General features: G+C 33.1%; 1 protein-coding gene across 8 annotated transcripts in view; it reads left to right on the top strand.

Moving 5' to 3' along the window:
• Nav3 (neuron navigator 3) overlaps nucleotides 1–14,935 on the top strand; it is an 802,778-nt gene that overhangs the window by 555,978 nt on the left and 231,865 nt on the right. The gene's annotated exons all lie outside the window — the stretch shown is intronic.

Raw genomic sequence — 14,935 nt, 5'->3', positions numbered from 1 at the left:
CTTGTGAACTTTTAAAATCTGCTGACCTGCATTACTTAATGTCAGAAAACTGAAATCCAAAATAATAAAAGGGATTTATTTTTAAGGAATGAGTAATTAGCTTGTCTCTTTCTCTCAAAGAAGCACTCCAAAGACCTATAAAGATGTCATGAAATCTCTCTCGCTGTTATGAAACCATCACTATAAAAGAAAGGTTCTCAATAAAATATTTCAGTTTTAAGGAAATTTCCTGATCCGATTACTCTGGTCACAAACATAACTCTGAAAATTAATTGAAGTTGTTTTCTAAAGTTTTACTGAGAGCAAGCCGAGATAGAATATATTCAGACCCTACTAACTCATAGCTATGTTATGTTGGAAAAACATGTAACCTCTTTGAACCTTGACTTTCTCATCTGCAAAATAAGCTTTAATTAGAATGTGGTAATAAAATATGTATATTAACATTATTATTAATTAAGCTGAAAAAATGCAGAGTAGCATTGCCATAAACTTTATAAAGAGAACATGCATTGATTGACACCTGTTAAAATATTTTTAGGGCTTTATATTGAAAAGCTCTATAGTCCCAGAAAATCATATATTGTTTTTTAATCCTAACATTCATTGGTTTTGCTTTTAATATTCAAACCAAAAGACGAGTTCCATACTACAAGATATTTAAATCTAGTGACTCTTACCTACTCTGCTGTCATTCCCATTTGATTCTGAATAGAGAGAATCCAATAATTGAGTAAGTTTGTACTCTATGACAGAAAAAAAATCAGACTCAAAAGCTGGTGATTATAGATATAGTCCTTAGATATTTGTCTGAAGCATCTATAGCTAGAGAGTCAACAAATATGTGAAAGTATTTTCATTAGTATAAGACTTTGTGAAATTTTTATATTTTTTTACTCCTTGTTAGCTCTAACATACCACGTAATTTCTAGGATGCATCCTATCTTAATAGTCAAGCTTAAAAAAGAAATAGAAAAAGAAAGACCAAAGTCTGAGATATTGCAAATGCTATGAAAAAAGTGTTTTTTTTCCCCAGACAAAATTTATTAGTCAGAATCACATTAAATTTTGAATAAGAATGACTCGAATCTTCCTTTTCTTCTTATGTTTGAATTTTGAATCTGAAATTGGCATAGCCACAGTGTGTTGGTTCAGAATATAAAAGAAACAAATGCAACTTTTTGATTGAAGTATTTTTTTCTTCTGTTCTTCAGAATTTGCAGTGGTACTATATTATTAATGAATGGAATTGCTCCACTGTGAGGGAGACAAGAAAGTAAAGAGAATTATGGTAGCATGACTAGGCTTATGAATTTCATTTCTACTCCAAACAGGATGTTGACTTTTATTGCACAACATCAGGAGGTTCTGCATTAGTAACAATGAGTTCTGTCCTTGTTCATACACCTACTTTTATCATATCTTCTTCTTTTTGTGACATTGATTGCTCTTTGTGTTTAATAACAAAAAGTAAGGTAAAACTAAGTCACTGTATTTGGTAGTCATAGATTGTCTTTAAGTTTCAAACTTGATGATATTTAATGAATCATTTTAATCTTTGATTAATATGTTTTCTTGTGAGGCATGAATGTATATTACATTAACGAATTCTCCTAACAGTTAACTAAATCACACTTAGCTAAAGTTTATCCAGCACCTAAAGTACTACGTATAGGGACACTTGAAAGAACTACATATGAAGATCAGAGGTGCAGTCTAGATAATAACAGTACTACAGTTTCACAGGCAAGAAAAAGACTGAGCAGAGAGTGAACTTAGTGTGTTCCAGATGCAGGCAGATAGATGCCCTGTGGTTTGAGTATAGTCAGAGCTGTTTGAAGGGGAGGATGAAAGCATGATGATGTTGGGCCCAAATAAGGAGTTTGCATGGTGTTCTAACTTAGTTGAGTAACCTGGAAGATTTTTGAAGCTGGGCTGTGGCATCATTTGATAAAATATATATTTTTAAATCACCCTATTCTTTCTGGGAATTTTCTGCCAAAGGGATGTGGAGGATCATCCACTTGTTTTTAAACAGGGAGTTTTAAAAGGCCCCCAAATGTTGTGGTATAAATGAGTAAGTAATTACTATTAAGTAAGGTCAGTATTGTTGTTGGAGAAAACAGCCTAAAATGTGAAGGGAGGAAGATGATACATTAATATTTTGACATGGAGAGTAAGTAGGAGGTGATTTTAGGCAATTAGACATATGTTTCTAAATGTCAGAGAAAAGCTTTGGTTGAACTCTACTGAGTACATAGTTAATAGTTAAAGCCATGGGCAAGGATGAGACCTTGCAGGAAGTCTGTGTGAAGTCAACAGTGAAAAAAGCTAAGGGTCTTATAATGAGGATAGCAACATTTATGTGGCAGACAGATATGTAGGAATCAGGAGGGAGAAAGAGCCAGAAGAATGTGAGACCATCATTAAGCAAGTGGATCACAGACATGTGTTGTTAATCCTTCGAGTAAATACAACAGTTGCAGCTATGGTACTTGCACTAGCCCAGAGAGGTAGAAAGAAGTGAGATGAGCTAAACATGACAGATGCTGTCAAATCCTACCTAGCCATATACTTGGTATGCTGGAATGAGAAAGTTAGTATTGGTAATTGTACAGGCACGGGTGATGTGAATGTGAGAATGTGATGATCTTTCTGTAGAGTGATAGTGTGTTAACAAGTAAATAAGAGATTCAGATATCTATAGAGTTATAAATAATTTTTCTAGGAGTGCCCTGTTGAAGAGAAGAAAAATTATATATAGTTCAAGAGAAAGGCTGTGTTGAGGGTAGTTTTTTATAAGGAAGGAAGGAAGCAAGAAGAAAGCAGTAAACAGGCAGATTGGGTCCAGGGGAGTGGGGTGATAAGTGATGATGTGAAATCCTAAAGGAAATCATGGAGGAGGAAATTTCAAAGTCCACATAGGAGATCCACTATCAGGAAAGAATGGGGAGACATATACCTTTGTGATGTGTCATGAGGGAATATGATTAGGTTAAGATGTGGGTATTTGAAGTAGATTAAACAGAAATTGAAGGAGTTAAAATCAATGTGTAATGACTTCAGAATAGATACTACTAATGTATGCTCTATGTTTTTCTCTAATGGTGTCATTATAATAAAGAAAATTCAACAAGTATATTATTATATATAGTACCTAATATTAAATAAATTTACACATATATACATATATCTTACTCTTTCAAATAACATGATATAAAAGTCACATATTTAAGAAAAATATGAATTTTTACCAACTTATTATTAGTATTATTTTTATTCAATGAATCCCAGTGTCAAAGTCATGGTTATTATTTTTTTTTCTAATGATAAACTCCTACAAACTAAGTGCTGTTATTTTAAAAAAAAATAGCACTTACTTTGTAGGAGCTTATCAAACGCTATATTTACCCTTATTTGAAGATGAAGCTGCTAATACAGATGACACCTGTTGAGTAATTTCTAGGTGGGTGGTATCAGGATTCAAAATATATGCTGCATGCCATAACTTTGATGCACTTAGATGAGGAAATAAATTAGTAAACTATTAATACCAGGAATGTCTGGAATGGCCTGCAGATTAAAAATAGAGAAAAAAATGCCCAACATTTATTTGAAATGCAGAGGCACAAGTGCAAGATTCTTAGACAAAAATGTTAGACATGTAAGAGAAAGGTTGTTTTGAAAACAAGTTTTTATTTATTTTAAAATAGACCATTATATTTAAGGACCCATACAAATGTGCAGGGGAATTAGGACATTCGATTGTGTGAAATGAAATGGTTGTGTGAAATGGTTGCAAAGACTTAGATTAAACCGAACAACTAAGGATCTAGCAAAGGCACTGGCTCACAGCTTGCCCTTCCTTTGTCTTCACCCTAGTAGCCCAAGTGTTTATCAGCCATGACCTTCCACCTTATTTTTGATCATGTCATATATGTTATTGTATGAAATTTGCTGATTGTGAGGATCTTTGGAACAGCCATTCATCATACTCTTTTCATTCTTAGAAGAGAGAAAAGTACATTCCAGTCTTCCCTCCCTGTCTCATTTTGTGTACCACAGGATTATGGCTTCAGAATAAATACTGTTACAGGTTTTACAGACATCTTTATTCCATTTCTATAGTTAGGATTATCTGGAAGGTGAAACTCTTCTTGATAGTAAGTGTCCCATACTTTTATCAGTATTTTTTCCTTCACACTCTTACCAGCCACTGCTTGTAATTCTTGCTCCTTCAAAGGATTATTTTAGGAAAGAAAAGAAGATGAGGTTTTTAACCACACAGGGATGAGATAAAAATTGGAATGCTCTTAGAAGTTTAATAAAATCTTATAAATGGCACACTGAAGGATTCTGGCCTTATGACTCACAGGAATAGAATACTGCCAAGGTTAGTCCATTCACGTGATCCCCTGCCATTTTTTAAGCAGTTCCATGGCTAGAAAAAGAATACCTCATAAAGACTAGTGTTTTGCTACAAGTGTAATAACTCTAAAGGAATTTTAAATGAAAATTACTACTTTGCAGTTTCCTTAACAATTTCATTATTTTCACAGAGGCTCAAAATTCGGAAGAATGCATAAAACTACTAGTTTTAGAGACCAATAATTTAATTTGTAAGAATATTCCCCTGATGATTTTTAAAACTGTGTTCCTAGAAATTGCTCTGTATAAAGTTCAAATGAAGTAACTGAAATTCTATGGAGGTCTTGAGGAGCAGTATACTGTGTTGAAAGGACAATGGTCACTGGAGTTCTAATTATGACTTTGTGACCCAGGACAAGGAATTCAGCAATGCTTATTAGGGCCTCTGCTCATTTCTGCAGTGATGAAACTGGAATGAATAGCACAGCCCATTGACATTCTAATCTGCTATGTTGGTTTTAAAAAATACCAAAGTTCATGATTTTCTCTTCAATATTTTATTTTATAACATATTAGAGTTTGCCATCTTTACAGATTTTAAAACTGCTTTAATTGTAAGTTTAGAAAGTTATTTTGCTAAAAATGTTTTGTTTAATTTACAAAAAAATGTATAGCATAGAAATTGTCTTACTGTGTGTAAGAATTATTTGGTCTGCCACTTAGAAATTAAATAATCGTTTAAAACACAGCAGTTCTTTGTTGCATTAACTTTATGTTATAAAATAAATAGTTTAAGTATTCATGCAAGAATATATGTCTATTTGAATTGGTTTCTGTCATTAATAGTTTCGATAGAAATTGGAATTAAATAATTTAATTTGGTTTGGGTTCCAGTTTTTTCATTTCTTTTCTTTTTTTTTTTTTTTGGAGACTGATGTAATTTTTAAAATTTTGTTGGGAAAATTTATAAGGTTTTAAGTACATATATGTAACCATTGTAAAATATAATTAAAATTTTTACTACATATTTGAATATTGATCACATTTTTATCTTTTTTTTCACTTAAAATGCTAAAAAATACTTTCTACTCATAGACACAGAAACATTCCCAGCCACTAGGCTTGCCACAGCTGTTAGGTCATCAGAGACCCCAATCTCAGACACTGCTCTCCATTCTCTGTCAATGCTCTCCACATGTATCGACATGCATCCACCATTATAATATAATTCAGAATAGTTTCATCAATTTAAAAATCCTGTGTGCTCTAGCTATTCATCCTTCCCAGTTACTCTCTCTATAGTTTTGTCCTTTTTAGAGTGATAGATATTTAGAGTCATATAGTATGTGGCCTTTTCGGATTAGAATCTTTCACTTAGTAATATGCCTTTAATATCCCTCCTTGTTTTCTTCATAGCTTGAAAGCTCATTTTGTTTCAGTGCTGAATACTAATTCACTGTCTTAATGTACCACAGATTACTTATCTTTTCACCATCTAAAGGACTTCTTAGTTAATTCCAAGTCTTAGTAGTTCTGAAGAAAGTTGATATTAACATCCATGTGCAGATTTTTGTATGAATGTAAGCTTTTAACTTCTTTGTTTAATCTGAAGGAATGCAATTGCTGGATTGAATGTAAATGTTTGTTTAGTGTATTAAGAAACCACAAAACTATCTTTCATATGACTATACAATTTTGCATTTCCATCAGCAATGAACAAGAGTTCTCTCATTCTACACATTCTGGTCAGCACTGGGTGTTGTAATAGTTCTGGATTTTGGTCTTTCTAATACATGTACAATGGTTTTAATTTGAAATTTCCTGATGATACATTATATGGAACATCTTTTCATGTGCTTATTCGTCATTAGTATATCTTCTTCAGGGAGGCATTTCTTTGGGTCTTTGGCTCCAGTTTTTAATCACTCTGTTTTCTCCTTGTTGCATTTTCAGAGTTCTTTACATATTTTGGATAGCAGATCTTTTGAAAACATCTTTTTCCCCATTCTGTGGCTTATTTCCTAAACATTGCCTTTTCACAGAGCTTTAGTTTTTTTAGTTTAGATGAAGTCTGGCTTATTATTAATTTCTCCGATATGGCTTTCGTGTTGTATCTTAAAAGCCAACGGGATTTAGATTTCCCTCATGTGTCATCTCACAGACATTTTATGTTTTTGTGCTTTATATTTAGACTTATGATCCATTTTTAATTAATATTTTGAGAAAGGTCTGTGTCTATATTTTTAAATGGTATATGGTGGTCTAGTTATTTAGCACCACTTGTTAAAAATGTTATCTTTGCTCCATTGTATTGCCTTTGCTTCTTTGTGAAGCATCAGTTGAATATACTTATGGGGGTCTGTTTCTGGCTCTCTTTTTTTGATCCATTGATCTATCTGTCCATTCTTCTGCCTTGTTTCTGTTGCTTTATAATAAGCCCTAAAATCAGGTAGTATCAGCCCCCCCCCAGTGTAGTGCATCTTGTTTTGTGTTCCATTAATTCTTTTACCACTGTGTGTAAACTTTGGAATCAATTTGTCAAGTTTCACAAAATCACTTGCTAGGATTTTGGTAGAGTGTTTTCCTTTAATGTTTTGGTTCCCTCTCCTGCTTCCTCCCCTACCCCCAACCTTGTGATATAAATAAACTTTCTTCTTTAAGACCACACTTGCTTCTTCCACTTGTGTCAGGAATGTAAACTCTGATGAAGTTGGGAGAGGGTGTGGTTATGTGAGAGGAATAATATTTATATTTATAGATGCTATGGTGAAATCATCCACTTGGAAAATTTATTGCTATAGAAATTTAGCCATGTATAAATAAATATTATTTAAATCTAGAAAAGTTGTGTAACTGGTTAATAATAAAGCAGTAAGTTTCTTGTTTTCTGCAACAAACTGAAAAACAGGAACTTAATAAAAACCTGCAGAGCATATTTTCAGGTCAAAGAATACTGATAAAATTTTTATAACATTACACTTATAATACTTTATACTTACAATTTCAGCTAATTATAAAGTTTGATGTTATCTATAATTGACAACTAATATTAATATTTAACTTTCATTATTCTTTAACAAGTTAGTTAAAACCCATAGTATGATTTTGAGAAAAAAATAAATTTTATCTGATGAAATCCTTATGAATTTTTCATATCTGTACCCCCCCACTTCTGTTATAATGTATATGTGTTCACAAAGTGCTTTTTTCATACTAGTAATGTTATATATTATTAAATAAACTCTAAGCCCTTATCCATTTCCAGTATGGATGTGTGTGTGAACACATGGAGATATCTATATGTATACACACATAGATACACAGGAACATATATATCTAGTATGGAACTAAGCTCTTTAATCTTCACTGAGTGTTTCAAGGTTGTGAACTGAAGATTTTCCATATCACAGTTGAGGAAGCTGAGGCTTTGGGATAGCAAACATCTCTCAGTTTCTTACAATGTGTGCATTACAGTACCAGGATGCAAAACTGATTTGTTTGACTTCAAAACTTTTAATAATTGTACTATAATGCCTAACAAATACAAATAATTGTACTATAATGCTTACTCTGTTTGTCAAGTCACAGACCAGTTAAAAAATAAGATAAAAAGAAAACAAGAGCCAAGGAAATCACCATTTCCTCCCCTCTCCCTGTTGGGCGACACAAACAAATTTGAGGTGGGAATGGGGGGCATGCGAGGCTTCCCAGTTCAGCTGCATGGGTCACCTGAGCAAGCTTCAGCTTCATCTTCTCTCAGAAGAATTAACAACACACAACCCCAGACAATGAGTCCTGGAAATGTGCATACTCACAAGGAATCTCAGCCCACCCTGGTTTGCCAACGTTTTTATATCTAGTGCTTTACTGGTAGAAAATTGTATTACTTCCTTGTGGCTGCTGCAACAAATTATCACCAACTTGATGGCTTAAAACAACAGATATTTAATCTTTCACAGATCTGAAGGCCAGAAGTCTAAATTCTGGATCACCAGACCAAAATCATGTGTCATCAGGGCTGTGCTTCCTTCAGAGGCTATAGGGGAAATCCTTTCCCTGTCTTTTCTGGCATTTGGTAACTGTCAGCATTCTTTGGCATGTAGCCACACCAATCATCCTGTAATCGACAAAGATATAAAAATGCACTGCCTAGTTAAAAATAATCTGGAAGAATCTTGAAAACTTATGAAATGTGTGGAAAAAGTAGACTTTGCACTCTCTTTCTAGCTTTACCTTCAGACTACACAAATCCATCCTTACAATTAGCAAGTATTTATTAAGCACCTATTTTATGCCTGGCACTGGGTCCTAACCACCTCTCAAGTGGTAGAGAGTTTAAGCCAGGGGATATGAGTAGTTCAATCGGAATGTTTAAATTACAGAGGTAACAAGAATGGTGTGGTAAGAAGAGCAATTTCATTGCAGACTGACAGGTTTGGGTTTGAATTCTGGCTCTACTATTTACTAATTTTGCACATTGATAAATGCCATGCTATGACTGTAAACCTCTGGTGAATGCAAAATCTAATACTAACTTGACTGGAGTGAAAGTTAAAAGGTTTTTGCGTTTAGAGTTAATAGAATGCTTGCTTAAAATTCTATATCAACAAGTTTCCTGTGCTAGGATTTTGGGTGAGGCTGAAGGGAACTGAGAGGTAACTTCCAAACAACTTTGCTTTTCTCCATTCTTGACATGCTACATTCTTTTCTTTATTTTTTTCAAACTGCAGCTTTATCATGCTATGTATTGTGTGTTTTGTGAGGTTAGAGTGTTATTATTGACTTATTAAAATCAATTAAAATAGAATTTTAAAAAATTAGAGTGCATTGCAGGATAGTATGAGTAAAAATCAATTTGTGGAGCCTTTATTATCGTTTATCAATAAATCTGTATCCTGTGTGGTCATATAAAAATTTTTATTTCCAATGCAGTACTGATCATTTTTTCCCGTTAGATCCCATTAGACCTCTGAGCTTTAAGATCAAACCCAGACCAAGCATGGGGCTTGGATGATGCTCCTCAGTGAGCCCCACTTGTCTCTTTGGCCTCATCTCCCACCACCAGCTTTCTTCAGATTTCAAGATTCCTAACCCTGGAGCCTCTTCTGGCCTTATCTCCCTTCCCATGCAGTTTCACCAAACCAATATGAAGGCTACTAACCTTCAGAATACTTTCAGATTTGATAAGCGGTTGAAAGTTGAGAAAGAGGTGAGGTTCGACTTTTAATTTCTGGCTATTCTGACCTATGATGTTTCTCAACCAAGCTGTGTTCACATTTCGCTCCTTCCTGGGTTTACCTCATAGCACCTCTTTTTGGTGAGCCCTTCCTAAATGTACAAGTTGGGCTTCCTTTTTATCAGCAAAACCTGCATGTTAAGATCATGGGCTCTGTGTGTCCTCCTGCATGATGATTCAGTTGTTAGATCAACACTTTTTCCATTTGAATTGGTGTAGATAAGTCCAGGTTAGAGGAAGAGATCTTTATAGCGATTTTAGATGAGTCTAAGTTACTCTTCTTTCCTAGCCTTCTTGGCCTCTGACCAGGAGTAGGCTCTCCCTCATCCTCTAGGAGTCTGTGTTTCTCTGATCACAACATTCATCACATTAAATTGGATTTATTACAAATTTATCATGAAAAATAAGAAGTAAGGATAATTAAAAAATAGCACAAGTCACAAAAAAATTCACATTCCAGAGACAGCTGAGGTTACAATAGGTTTTTGATCTTCTAGACGGTGTCTGTATGATTCAGGACAGCTATCTCCAGGACTTGAAAGAAATCCTAATTAGGATGCATTTCTCCTGTAGAGAAATGAGTCTTCAAGGTGTGATATTGCAACTTGGTTTATGATTACTTAACCTTTTGTATGGAAGCACTTTTTGAGTCTAAGGAGCAGCACAGTCTTTAAAATTCAAAGTCAAAGTCACCTCTGTAAGCAAACTGCAAAAGGCGAGGTTTGCCATGATTTAGTCTTCAGCATCTCTGCAATCATTTTTCCCTATGGTTGCTCTGGTTGGCAGGACCTAGCTCCTCCCTCTCATGGATGTCTAACATTATCCAAATCTGACTTATCTATCAAGTCTAAATGACATGTCTGTGAAGCTTTCTCCAGATCTATAGTGAAAATAGATAGCTTCATTCTCTTAAATGCCATACAATGTTGTTTATAATTCTTCATTGAAATTTATCATATGATGCTTGGTGCTATGGTGAGTTATAAATCTATTTTGTGTCTTCAGCTGCTTTATAAACTTACAATGACTGAGACCTTGTAATTCATTTTTATATCCCTTCGCCAGCCAGCAGAACTCTGCCCATAATCAGCAATCAATATTTGCTGAATGAATTAGTCATTCAATATTAAGTGTTCTGCCATAGTTTAGACTTAATCACAAAATCTAAGGTTGATGTTAATAGAATTGTTCTTATTTAGGAATAGCTTACTTAACACTGAAATGAATAAATACAAATACTTATAAAATATATTCTGTGTTTATGTCAAGTATACATGTTAACCCTCAGGTTTAAAAAAAATGAAGGTATAAATATATTGATCACTGTCTTAAGTTTTCATAAGTGAAGAAAGAAAATGTGAGACCTTCTTTAACTCAACTTGAAATCCATTTGTGATTAAGCAATTAAAAATGCTTTTATTTATTATGTTCATAAAAATCATGGTAATGTACAATTATGATATTAGACAATAAGCGAAATTTCTGATTTGAAAAATGGGCTCCCATTTTTCATGGGAGTAATCGAAACTATTGGAAATAAGTCAATGCTCTCTAGAATATTTAAGGATAGTGGCTCTACTTTGAGCATAATGTAAGTGTAATAAATGTTCAGTAAATAAATAAGTGGTTTGATTAGAACATAAAATTAAGTGAAGGGACTCCAACATGCTGACATTAATTATACAAATAGTAACTATTCAGATCTAAAAGTATGTACCAACTTCTGTTGACTCTGTTTAATTTCTTCAACCAAAAAAAAAAAAAACCTAGACAGTAGTCCATTTTCACATTTACTTTAATAAAGCTCTACTTTTGTTTAAGGTTTCACAATAACAATAACTATTTGAATAAACTCCAAAAGCCTTAAAGGGCAATATATTTTGATACTTCTGAAAATACTGACTGAATCTAGAACTAGTGATGCTTTATTCTATTTTCATTATATCAGTGTTTTCATAGTTACCTAATTATAATTAAATTTAACATGAAACAGAGAGGGAAAGTAGGTGTTCCATTCCAAAAAAGAAAAAGAAAAAAAAAAGGAAAGTCACAAATAGAAGACAGGACTCAAAAAATTATGCTTAACTTAACAGTAGACAAGCAAGAGTTTTGGAGTGACTGTTCAAAAGCTACAATGTGACTATAACCTGAGCCAAATGAAGAATGTGGTGCCTACAGAACTCAGAATAAATTTCTTTGTACTACTGCTGTACACTTTTAAAAATTACATAAATATCTCTCTTTGTATGTATATATGTATGTATATCCTTTTATATATAAATATATACACACATATATGTTTGTTTATATATATTTAATATCATGAGAATAAAGTATAAAATGCATAACTTATGTTATACCATGACACAAATAACCAAAGACAATGTATTGCTAGGTCTTAGCAGTGGGATTCCTGCATCAATATGGGAGTACACTGAAAATATATACAGTTATTTTGAAGAGCATAGATTAATGCTGTAGTTTCCAAGATTTTGGGGGAGTTGAAATCACCCAGGAAGTGAAACTGGCTCCTATATATTGGCATTTTGTTTGAACTGATAGGAATATAAATTGGGCATCTGTGGATTTTAAAGTTATGCTATTTATTCTTATGTACAACAAAGATTAAGAATCTCTGGATTAAAAATATGGGTTAGCAGGGTTAATGCAACATGTACAGTTCTTAGGCAGGTTGACATAAGGCCTAAAGCAAAAGAGGTGGGCTTTTATACCATAGCCACTAACTATTAGTATTAATGACATACATAATCATAATTCATTTCTTGTTTCTTGAGTCATTTTGTTCTATAGGCAGTGTATCATGCTGTATGCTTTCCATGTACAATTTCACTGAATCTTCTAAGTAATGACATTTATTATCTGCATGCCATCTCATTATTTATATTGAAAGGGTCTTGTGAGAATTCCATAGGCTCTGCAGTTATGTGAATTCTTTGAAATTACTTTTTTAAGCTTAAAATATATTAGGAGCAAGTTCCTTTCATACATAGTTTCAGTATTTGTGGAATATTGGTATGTCTACATGTTTTGTTAGCTCACCCAAATTTGATTAATCCTTTGACATTTCTATTTCTCAGCTGTTTGCCTGTTATCAGTGGGTTTTGGCTTTCTACTGTCATTATCAACTTTTCTTTTCCAGAATAAAGATATTTTCTTCCCTGACTTACAACAGCCAAAGATCAGAAATTGTTTTTGAATACTATCAAATTCATGTTATATTATAGAATCTGGATCAATAAAACATGGTTCCCATTTTCCAGAGACTGAAGGTCTCAAGCTTACGTCTTCATAAAATCAAAACTACCTGAACAAATAAGTAAGCATACCTATGAGAGCTTGGCATACAACTCTACATGCTCACAAACTAAATAGGGGGAGTGAGGAGGAGATCAAGAAAAGAATAACTTTGTCAAATAACCTAGTTATTTTGAAATAGTTTAAATTTGGACAAATATTTGGTTGCTTATTAAGGACTAAATTACATTAGAACTCAATTCTTTCCTTTATTTGTGTATCTAGACAAATTAAAGGGGGCTGAAAGAAGTAGTAAATGTCTTGTTCAGGTACTAGATATGGGGACATGTAAAAGTTAACCATAATTATATAGCCTGTATTTTAAATATTGTTCATTAAGTATCTAATTTAATTAAATCTTGGAGAGACTTTGCTTCTGAGCATGATTTGCTAGTTATTAGCTACTGAATATAATCTCCCCACATAAAAAGAGGCAACATAGCCATGGCAATGCTCTGGTTTTCTTTAGGGAAATGTTTTTCCAATTGTGACTTACCATCCATTAATGGACCCTGAAAGTCCATCTAGCAATTCTTAATCAACACTTAAATAGATTTAGCAGAAGCTAATATAATGTAGTAGAAAATATCACTTTGTAAGTTTCCCCAAAAGTTAAGAGGTTTGTAGTTCAAAGAACATTTGTGAGTTCATATGGAAAAAAGTAATCAAAACAATATTTATAGTAGGTCTATTTAACTGGAATATATTTAAGGATGATGTATTTAAAAACAGCAGGAATAAAAAGATCATCTCTAGAATTTATTAAAGTAAAAATAATCAGTAACTAAAGCATGATATCATATAGTTACAAATTCCACTCAAATTATTTTCAAGTATGCCTGTGGTGAGGAAACTGACTACATAAATGGAATTTAATAAGATTTCTCAAAGCCATTTCTTTATACTGTAATATATTTTGATTTTGTAAAAAATGTAGCATAATACTAACAAGTGTGATTCAATTTATAGGACTGAAATTAATCAGGGAAAAGATCTTAAAGTTATGTTTATTATACTACTATATTATTAGAAAATTCATTTAGGCCTGGGACAATATTATTGAATAAGTAAATGAGTTTTAAATAAATTAGCCTTTAGTTGATATATTAGAAACAATATTCAAATATTTATTCTGTTGCTATTACTTAGCTATCATAGTCATAATGGAGACCTGATAGAACTATTTTAGGTTGCTGGTGCTCATAATGAATGATATAGAGGAAAAAAGGTGAATGCTCCTGAGAAATAGTCTTGTAAAGAATTAGGACTGCTTTTTACTTTTCTCTATTTGGGTTTTGTATGTTTTCTCTGATATAAGGTGACTGATTCATAATGGGGTAGGGAGAGGGAGCATGGGAGGAATAGATGAACTCTAGATAGGGGAGAGGGGTGGGAGGGGAAGAGAGGGGGCAGGGAGTTAGAAATGATGGTGGAATGTGATGGACATCATTATCCAAAGTGCATGTATGAAGACGTGAATTGGTGTGAACATACTTTATATACAGAGATATAAAAAAGTGTGCTATAAAATTCTTTTTAAAATATATATACATATTTTTAGTTGTAGATGAACACAATACTTTTATTTCTTCGTGGTGCTGAGGATGGGACCCAGTGCCCCACGCATGCCAGGCAAGCACTCTATCACTGAGCCCCAGCCCCAGCCCCAGCCCCAGGGTTCTTTTCTAATTGTGGTTCATGTTGATGTAGTGCCACGTGTTTTTAAAACCCAATCTAGATATCAGTCTATTTCATATGCTGACTAAAAAGTAGACTGAAAAATGTATCTTACAAACTTAAAGGCTCTATTTATTAGTATTTTGTGGATGTCCCACCCAACTAACCTGCTCATCTACCATAAAAGTAATTCAAATTTAGGAGATAACATCCTGTTAATATTTTTCAGTAAATGGCATATTTAAGTCAGAATTTTTTCTATTTTCTACAAAAGACTTCTAATTGCTATGAAATTAATAACATCAGGACTGTTATTTCAAACATTTAAAAATATTTATC

This window comes from Marmota monax, unplaced genomic scaffold (assembly GCF_021218885.2).
Source record: "Marmota monax isolate L192 unplaced genomic scaffold, Marmota_monax_Labrador192_F-V1.1 WCK01_AAM20220418_F8-fsc00146, whole genome shotgun sequence".
Lineage (NCBI taxonomy): Eukaryota > Metazoa > Chordata > Mammalia > Rodentia > Sciuridae > Marmota > Marmota monax.
This window is presented reverse-complemented; position numbering and strand designations above follow the sequence as displayed.